Source organism: Microtus ochrogaster, chromosome X, assembly GCF_000317375.1.
Source record: "Microtus ochrogaster isolate Prairie Vole_2 chromosome X, MicOch1.0, whole genome shotgun sequence".
Classification (NCBI taxonomy): Eukaryota; Metazoa; Chordata; class Mammalia; order Rodentia; family Cricetidae; genus Microtus; species Microtus ochrogaster.
The window spans coordinates 39,801,425-39,811,187 of NC_022026.1; the positions used below are offsets into that span (position 1 = coordinate 39,801,425).

Genomic DNA, 9,763 nt, shown 5'->3' on the forward strand with positions numbered 1-9,763 from the left:
AAAAAAAAAAAAGGAGTTTCTTGAGCTAAACTGCATCGCCTGTACTGGTGCTGGTGGTACTGGTGGTGAGATAAGATGTGTTAACTCTATCAACTACTTTCATCTTGAACTCACTGTCTCCACATTCTAATGGTTGCCCTTACAGATACGAGCTGTTCTGGGCCCTATGCTAACCTCTCAACTATAAACCCTGTGTGATGGTACACACCTATAACCCTGACATTTACTGGCTGAGGTAGTAGAATAGTGAGCTCCATAGAAGAATAGTGACCTTCAGGCAAGGCACAGATATGTAATGAAATGTCTAAAAAACAAACAAACAAAAAAGGCATATTACTTTTCAACCTACAAGAACCAAACTTTTGACTAGCAATTCATTTTTTCTTAACTTTTTTGTAGAGTCTCCCTATGAAGCCCACATTGCCTTCAGGTTCTTGATCTTCATATCTCAGCCCCCTGATTGCCAAAACTATAAATATGTACCACTACACCTAATCAAGTTAGCATGGTTTGTCTGAATCCCTAATGTATTTCCTATCTACTGGACCTTGTATAAATATACAAATTTCTATTATTGTTTGGTGGTGATTTCCATCTCCCTCATTTTATCTGGTGATTCATCTAGTTAATATTAAGACAGAAAATATACACAGAAAATCTCAGTTGTCCACAGTTTTTTTTTCTTCCTGCTCAAAAAAGATTACCTGCAAAGTACCTGCAGTAACACTCTAAAATTTGACATGTGACAGGAAACAGTCTACCAACTGTATTCCAAAAAAATGTATCAGTGCTGTTGTCTCTATAAATCATCAAATGGGTCTGAAATTTCAATTCCATAATTTTAACAAGAACTTTCAGATAACATAACACACTGAGAAGTAGTAAAAATGTGTTGTCTTGAATGTCACTCTATTGAATGCAAGCACCACCGGCACGCGGTGGAATACTTTAGCCTTTAGAAATACTCCTTTTGAGTCAAGGTCGGGGTGCACACCTTTAATCTCAGCACTTTAATCTCAGCCAGAGGCAGGTGGATCTCTGTGAGTTCAAGGTCAGCCTGGTCAGCCAAGGTCAGCATTTTAGGACAGTCAAGGAACCTGTAAAGGAACGCTGTCTCAAATAAAAAAAAAAATGAAAAGAAAAGAAAAGAACGAATGAAAGAAAGAAAGGAAGAAAAGAAGGAAGAAAGAAAGAGAAAAAGAGAAAGAACGAACTGTGGATATACTCCCTCTGTTGCTGAATGAGCATGGCATACCATTCACCTGGCAAATAAACCAACTACACATTTGGCTATTACCTAAAACATCAAGCTAGCTTCACTGTGAACAAGCTTAGCAGATACTATCTAGGCATTTAGGCTTTGATCAGTTGGAGGTCATTTCCACATCCGAGTTACTTTTTTGCCCCATCAAGCAGAGGATAAGGTAAGCTGCTTGGCATATTCTCGGCTGGGTCTTTAGCAGAACACAACTGAATGGCTAAACAGCTACACATATTTTGATGTTTTGATACCTATCAATTAGTTTTTACTACACCATTGACAGGTGAAACATCCTTTCTTTTCCAGAGCCACATTCACCTTAGAATTTTCCATTCTCTTTCCTATTAAAAAAACCTCACATCTTCCCATAAAACATGATAATTCTGTGTTCCAGTACCTGTGTTTGGATCTGAGAATTCAAAGATACTTGAGATGTGACTCTTGCTCTCAAATAACTGAGTCCCAAGATAGGCAGAGCTAGGATTAACGAAAATATTTAGGCTATCTCAAATATGAATGTGTGTAAGATAGTGCCACAGTCATTTCCTCCTGTTTATTCTAATCCAAATAGATACTTCTCAGCATACAAAGAAAGTTCTCACAAGCAACTGAAACCACACATAGCATCATCCCTTCCTACTCACTCCCCTGTGGCTCTCTGGCTCTCGGGCATAAAGGCTCTAGTGAGTCGAGAAGTTCAGGCAGGATGCTGAGAAAAAACAAGGGAAGAGCTCTGAAGTATAAGGCAGACATTCCAGCAAATTTTATCTCACAATATATGACCTGGTCCCTAAATATTGTCTCCTGAAAGGGCAGTCCTGTGTATTTTAGCTCTGGGCTCCACTGTTTGGAATTTCTCACTGCTTGAACAACCCCAATTAAAGATGCATTCTAAGGATTAAAAGGCTAAAACAGCTTTAGCTTATCTGCATGGATTCTCTCCCAACATGCCCTAAAGACCACTGTCCTAAAGAGACAAAAAAAATGCTTTGTTTGGACAGGGCAAGATAAGAGATGGGTAATTACGGATTCACTACGTGTCAATTAGGCTAGATGGGGAGATAGGTACCTTGGACGGACCAGAATACATTAGAAGTGAGAGAAAGGAGAAAAAAATAGTGTGAAGTTTTTCTCTTTCAATTATTACTAAAACAGATCAACAAGTATATTAACTCTTCTGTGTTTCCATCTTTTATAATATAGATTCACGTTCATAAAACTCAGAACTTTGTCACGAATGAATCAAAGTGAATCATTTTCAACACAGTGAGTGGTGTGTGTATGGAGGGAGTCATGCGCATGGGACGAGCACGTGGGTGTGTACAGGTGTCATCCTCAGGAATATCATTCAGCTGCATTTTAAAATAATGTTTTTCTTTATCCCAGAGAACTATACACATATATACAATGCATTCCGATCATATTCACACTCTTATTTTCCCTTCAACTTCTCTAGTCCCCACCCAACAGTCTCCCTCCTAACTTCATTTCCTTTATTAAAAAAAAAAGTAAGCCCAATGTATTCTTTCAGTGCGGCCCGTGTGCACCTGGATGTGGGGCCATCCACTGAAGCATGAGCAACTACCAATGGCCACACTCCAAAGAAAACTCCCCCTGACTCACTAATCATCAATACACAAATAGTTCCTCGGATAAGGGGAGGGACCTTTTGAGACGCTTTCCATACATGTGGGAATTTTTACTGTCATCTTCCTCCTTTCAGACAATTTTTTATTAGCTTGGAGTTCAATAATTTAACTAGGCTGGCTTGCCAGTGAGCCATAGGGACCCTCCTATGTCTTCCTGCTCAGTGTTGGGAGAGTAGAGTGCACAGCTACTCCCAGCATTTTTATGTGGAGTCTTGCAGTCAAGTCCACTTGCTCATGCTTGCAAACTTTTCAAAAGAGTGTTTTGAAATGCCAATTTCTCACTTGAAAATGTTGCAGCTTCAAACAAAAACACTCTCAGGAAACACTTGGACAGGAGAAAGAAGTTTGGATGAGTGTGTATAGTACTTATATAAATGCATCTCAAAGGTATAAAAGAAAAGATTATTAAATGCTTTTGCCATAACGAATTGACATTTTAAAGAGACAGATACCTTTAACTTGATTATACAATATATAGATGTATTGAAACATCACAAGGATCTTATTAATATGTACAATTTTTATATTTAAAGATCAAAAAATACAACACACATGAAATGTCAGTGAAACACAGTATGTTACATGCTCACTAAAAACTCAATAAAAAGTAAAAATACACTGATAAGCTAAAAATTAATTTTGAATAAAAATATATCTTAATACATAATACAAAAATGAAACATAAAACATTTATAGAGTTGAGACCTATTTTTCTCTGATAAATTATCTTTAACTAAGAAATCATAAATTTGTACGAGTGAACATGGAGGTGAAAATTAATTAAATGTGACAAATACAGATCATTTCATGGTTCCCTTAAGTTCAGTAAAGTTTAGGCTACCATCAGTTTTGAAATGGATTTTGACCCTTACATATATATGTAGTTAAGAACAAGTAAGCAGCCATTTTGTCATGTAACAATCTATATTACACTGTTGGTATAAAAGCTGTACACCAGACTAGTAGTTCTTTGAGGACAAGGACCATATCAAATCACGTTTAGAACTGAAAAGCCATCTGAAATACAAGAGTCACTCACTGTGTGGCTTTTCTGAATAAACTTTATTCACTCAGTGAATCAGAACTCAGATTAATTCTGTGAGTGCTCAGTATGTGCTGTATGATAAGAAGTGAAGAGACTTGATATTTTATTTATCATCCACAGTTGGCTGAGTATGGAACCTTTAACAGTCACTCTGAAGTTACAATTATGACCACTTTCAGCTTTTGTCTTGTTAACTCAGGACCTGTCTTTTAAAGCATGAAGAAGAAATGTTTTCAAAACTTTTAGTTTTGATTCTTTTGGCTTCAGTAAAGTTCCCTTTAGGTATTTGTGTGTCTGGGTGCCACAATTTTGAGCTCCCTAACATCACCTTCTGGAGGACATTAAGGATCTTAAGGTTGTATCAAAGAATCTCTTCTTCTAAGGGAAAAACAAATTTTTTAAATTTAGATAAACATCTAATGTTGAGCCCTCTAGGTTAAAAAAAAATGTCTACAGCATGCTAGTTATCAAGACTCCGTATACAATCTAAAATAAATCCTGTAAGATGAGTTTGGTGTCAGATGGAGCTGAGAATGAGTCAAAAATCTTCCTCATAGATTTCCCCATATCTACACTGAGATTAGGTTCCAATTTGACCTGGCTGTATTACCCTTGTTTTAATTGCAGTGTATTTGATGTTCTCTTCCTTGAATGAACTGGTTTTCACAGCAGATTTGGTCACAAGGTTAAAGAATTGCGAACTAATTACTCTGTTGGCAGAGTAATCTTTCTGTTTCTGCTTGAGGAGGTCTACAGTGGTGTCCAAGGCCAGGGCGTTAATCATGGGAACTCCAAGTCTGACCCCTGCAGGTAGATACGTGAAATACATACCTCCAGCCAGATTCTGGTCTTTTTGAGTTCTGAAAATGATAATACTCATACAAAGTACAACAGGGACGCTGACGATATTGACATATGTTGGACATCTCTTTCATTTTACAAGTTGCTCTTGGAACAAAGCAAGCAGTTGATTAAGAAGAATTTAAATTGCATTTACAAAATATTCTGATGTGGTCAGTCATTATTTTTTTTCTTATCAAAAGAACGCCAACTGATTCGGATGAACTAGGATACTCAAATCATGTGGATTAAAAATGTCCTGATTTAGTCCCATCTTTCCTTAATCAAATAAATTACTCTCTGATGAGATATCCACCCCCAACCCCCTCAGCAATGCAAGGCCCAGGTTTCCATAGCTACCTTAGATGTCTAGTCACCACACAAGGGATCAAAGCCAGGAGACATCCACATGCACAGTTATCCTTAAAACTTGCAGGAATGTCTGTGGATAACATGCAACTACCAATTAACAGATTTGTTTGAAGCCTATGCGGTCCACAGCCAGACAAACACAGAACATGAGTCAGAGTGAACATGAAGGAAAAACAAAACTCAACCAACTCAAAAAATTACTTTGACATGACCAACAAATATTTTTAAGTTGACAGCAAGTACTACAATGATAATGTTTCCCGAAAGAGACATAGTAGAAAAACATTAAAATTTTAACATCTGTTGAAGATGTCAAACTCTCTAAAGCATATGCAAAAACTTAAAACATCTGTTAAAACGGAACATTCCTCAGACACATATTTAAAATTCCACTTATAGCATCTTCCTATTAGATGTCATAAAAACTGGCTGACCTCCATGTTGCGACAAACGAGAACAGAAATGTCTTCTATACTTTTCAAGGCTTCACTTTCAAAGGGAGGAAACAATACTGCATACTTGGGACAGTGTGCTGGTAACAGAACACGAAGAGAAAGGAAATTGAAGGAGAGGTTCTGTTTTCATCCCTAGAATGCCTCCACAGGTAGTTTTTCTGGGTGGGTGAATTCCAGACTTGCCTCTAACTTGCTGTCCCTCTTTCTACTTAACCTTTCTTTGCCTTCACTTCACCATTTGTTCCATGGGGATCAAGTTGCCCTTCATTCTCTCCTGGGGATGTATTTGAGAATAAACAGATCGTGTTTGGAAAGGACTTTCTAATCCGCTGAGGAAGATTACCACCAAGACTCCCATTATTGGGCCAGATGTCCTTGGGCATTTTAATTCCAATCTAAAGAATGCAAAATCGGCCGATCAAACTGAGTCACAGCTTCCTTGGATCAGCGGCATCCTAACTTCACAAAAATTTAGCAGCTGGGAGATCTAGAGACTAAAGAGTAAACTCATTTCAGTTTCTTACAGTAGTTTTCTAAAGTTATTAGGATGCTAGAAACACAAAATATGTCTCTTGGGGAATTTTGTCTGGAGAATCTATATTTTTTTTCCAGCTTGAGAATGAAATATTTGTTCTTAGTCTGTGGTGGGACAATGAATATGACTTGCTATTTGGAGAGGATATTTGCAGTTGTGGGAATGCCATAAGCAAACCTGTTGTTTTTGGCTGGGCTTCTATAACAGGTGGCCGTGTCTTTCCTTTTGCCTGGGAATGAACCTAGCAAATTCCTTTTCAAAGAGGGTTTCGAAAAGTTTTCCATTTATGATCAACGTGCAAAGAGAGGTTGGCATACAGTTTAAAATTACTTCCTGACAAACACAAGTCAGGTTTATGGGTGGTTTTTTTTTTTTTTTGTTTTTGGACTCCTTTAATATGGCCTTACCCTAAAAGAATTCTATCCTACATGGCTCTTCTGCTGACAACCTGGCAAAAGCCCAAACCCTCCTTACAGCCTTACAGTCAAACAGGCAGCCTTCGAATTCTGTTGGCAATTTCTGGCTATCCAGAATTTCTGACTAGTTAGTGCTAGGGATCTCTTCTGGGCTGCCACACTACTCTTCGGCATTTGTGCAGCCCTAGGGACAGATCACTTACCAGCAAAAAGGTTGCGTTTCATTGCTGAGCTGATGACACATGGATTGGTTTGATAGTTAACCCTGCAAATACAGCTAGGAGCTGCTGGGCTAAGATGACAAATTGGTTGGTAGACGTGAGTCCTCTGCCTGAAAGAAGCAGTAAGGCTCCACCCAAGAAAAACAAGAACAAAGCTGGGATTCACCCGTGCAGTAACGCTACCATTCCATGCCTGGTTTCTTGTAGGAACAATAATCCTCTACCCCTCTGGCTTCTGTTCCTCCGGTCCCACCCTCTTTTCAAGTACCCAACAGGCAAAAGAAAAATACTATATGCATATCCAGAGATGTGGGATGAAAAGCTGCCCATTCATTAAATAACTAAGGAGTTACTATATACCTACTTGTACATTTAAAACTTCAATACTGGGCTGTTTTCCAACTTCACACAAATGCCACAGTTACACATGGGAAAAAAATCACCCCGAGCTCTGGACAGCCTGCCTTAGGCATCAGACAGAGGGAGTGTCACCATTCCAGAGGAACTGTGTGGGCACAAAGATTCTAAAAATTGAGTTCACACACCACCGAGGACAAGACAGGTGGCTCTACACAGCATCAAATAACTTCTTTGTTTCGGCTTAGGACCTTTGTCAAAAATATTATTGTGTGCCTAGTCTCCCTCTTACTCCTTTGCAGTAAACTCTCTTGGTCCCTTTGTACATCCTATATGGGTGCTAGAAATTTAAAGAATGAGGTTGGTCTATGAGACTGCAAAATTTAGAAGTTAGCCTCTGCACAGGTCGCCTGTTAGGCAGAGGCAATTTGCTGAAAGCACACAGTCTTTCATGTGCTTTTCTGCACCAGCTGGAATTTGCCAGCTCTGCTCCCATAAGAGCAAGTTAGGGAACAAGAAAGTTGAACAGGTCTTTCCTCCAGACCACTCTGGTGGAGGACTCTGCTTTACCTCAGGAAACTAAAGCAGAAAGACAGAAAGTTGTAAAGCCCCTGGGCCAGCCACTTCTGGGAAGGCTCACTTTCCCCTAAAGCGAGCACTCTGGGGTGGAGCATATCCAACTCAACTGGAAGAAAAAAGGAAGAGTTTTTCCGGTGGCAAAACAGATGCTCACTTTCCCACACGGAGTTACTCAGCTCTGGCAGAAGTAGCATTCCTCCCTTGTATCTTCTGCCTTTCCCAGTCAATGAAAGACTTTTCTAGTCTTATCTTTTCCTATGAGCAAAGATAGATCTCTGTATTGAAACATTTACGTAAGATTTTTTTACTACAACCGTGATAGAGTTGTAAATTACACCCTCTTCTAGGCTTTCTAATCCAATCTTTCCTTTTCTTTCTCAGTGGCAAAGCTATAAAGCTCATAAACCTCTACCTAGGTTGATAAGGAATTTTATCCCCATGCCCTAGAGCGATGGAAGAAGCTGCTGACTTAAAATTCTTTACAGAGAAAGGCTTAAGCAATCCCCAAACTCTCCGTTCATTACTTCCAAGACTGTGATCTCTCGCCCAGGACAAAACAACTCCCAAACTGTTAGAACGTCTTTTGAAAAGTCTGTACACACCGCCCGGCACCTCTCCGCCCCCACCCCACCCCCCGCTGGAAGTGCTGCTAGTTCCATCCGGACTGGTTTCGCCTTCTCAGCTTCACACACACACACACACACACACACACACACACACACACACACACACACACCACGCTAATGTGCTCAGAATGTGAAAGCAAAATAAGATAAGGGTTTTCGTGTAATTCTTTGTCAGGCTAGGCAGTTGTCTTTATTCTAACCTAAAGCATAATAGGGGAGAGGAGAAAAGCTTGAGATGAATCCAGCACAATACATTCCAGAGGCCAGCAAACTGGAATTGATTTGCATATTCTCCAAACCGCTTTGAACCTTGTACAAAGACCGCCTGACATCAGCAACCACTCTTAGAGGCAAAACCTGGCATGGGTAGTAAGGACGAGGCAGTGGGGAGACGGCAGGTGATGTGCTTGCAAAAGGTAGCCTTAAGAAGAAAACGTAGCTCCTCTTTTCCACCTAATGGATCTGCTGGAAATCATGCATTTGATCACTCCACATGCAATCGGGAGTAACAGGTCGCAGGGGTCCCAAGCTAAATACCTCCCCCCTTGGCTGGCGCCAGCGCAGCTACAACCACAACCCTCAAGCTTACCTGCCTCATGTTTGGAATTCCATGACCCATCCGGCAGGGAGCGAGCTGCGTGGAAGCGCACTCGCAGGCTTCCTAGCACAGACACCAAAGCCGGCAGAAAAGCCCACAAGACAAAAGCAACTCGGTGGAACCCACAGGCAGCTAAGAGCACGTTTTTCGTCCCCCTCCCTTTTTATTCTTTGATCTGCTTCTACACGCACTCTACCCAAGACAATGTCAAGTTTCTCAACCTTCCCTTTTCCAGCCTATGAAAAGTCGGGCGCAGGCTAGTAAGGACCGCCTGGCTCTTATTTCAAATCAGTTCACAGGGACGTCGTAGGCGGCGGGCTCCGGTCGTGGAGTGTCTCGCCAATCAGGAGTAGGGGGTGGACCTGGGAGCAGAAGAAGCTGCCTCTACCAGGATTAGGGCAGCTTTCAGGAGTCAAATGACTGGAAGCAGCTGGATGGAGTGTCAGAGCTCCCAAAGTAAAGGATGAGTTCTATTCTTGTTCAACAAAACTGCCTCTGCTCAAAGCTTAAATAGCTCCGGGCCCTAAATCCTCGCACTTTAAGAGTCCCTTAAAAGTAGTAAAGCATTTGAAAGGTGCAGAATTATTTCAGAGAGAAAACCTCAACCCTCAGGCCCCAGGGACATTTTTTTTTAAATGTATCATGCTCCAGATACCCAATTTTGCAAAAGCAGTAACGGGTAAGTCACACTGTTGTGAGGATCACTTTCGCTGAAATAAGCAATCAAGAAACAAGGTGTTACCCACCTCATCTCCATGGAAACGCTAAACCCAACCCATGAAAAACAAATCTTTTTTTTTTTTTTTTTT

The 9,763-nt window shown here is 40.4% G+C and overlaps 1 protein-coding gene across 1 annotated transcript in view; it reads right to left on the reverse strand.

The window, feature by feature from the left end:
- Positions 1 to 9,249, reverse strand: part of Mid1 (midline 1) — a 164,950-nt gene extending 155,701 nt beyond the window's left edge. Inside the window, exon 1 of the mRNA XM_005358703.2 lies at positions 8,946 to 9,249. The gene's annotated coding sequence lies outside the window, so the exon portion shown is untranslated. The remainder of the gene's footprint in view (positions 1 to 8,945) is intronic.
- Between the last annotated feature and the right edge of the window lie 514 nt (positions 9,250 to 9,763).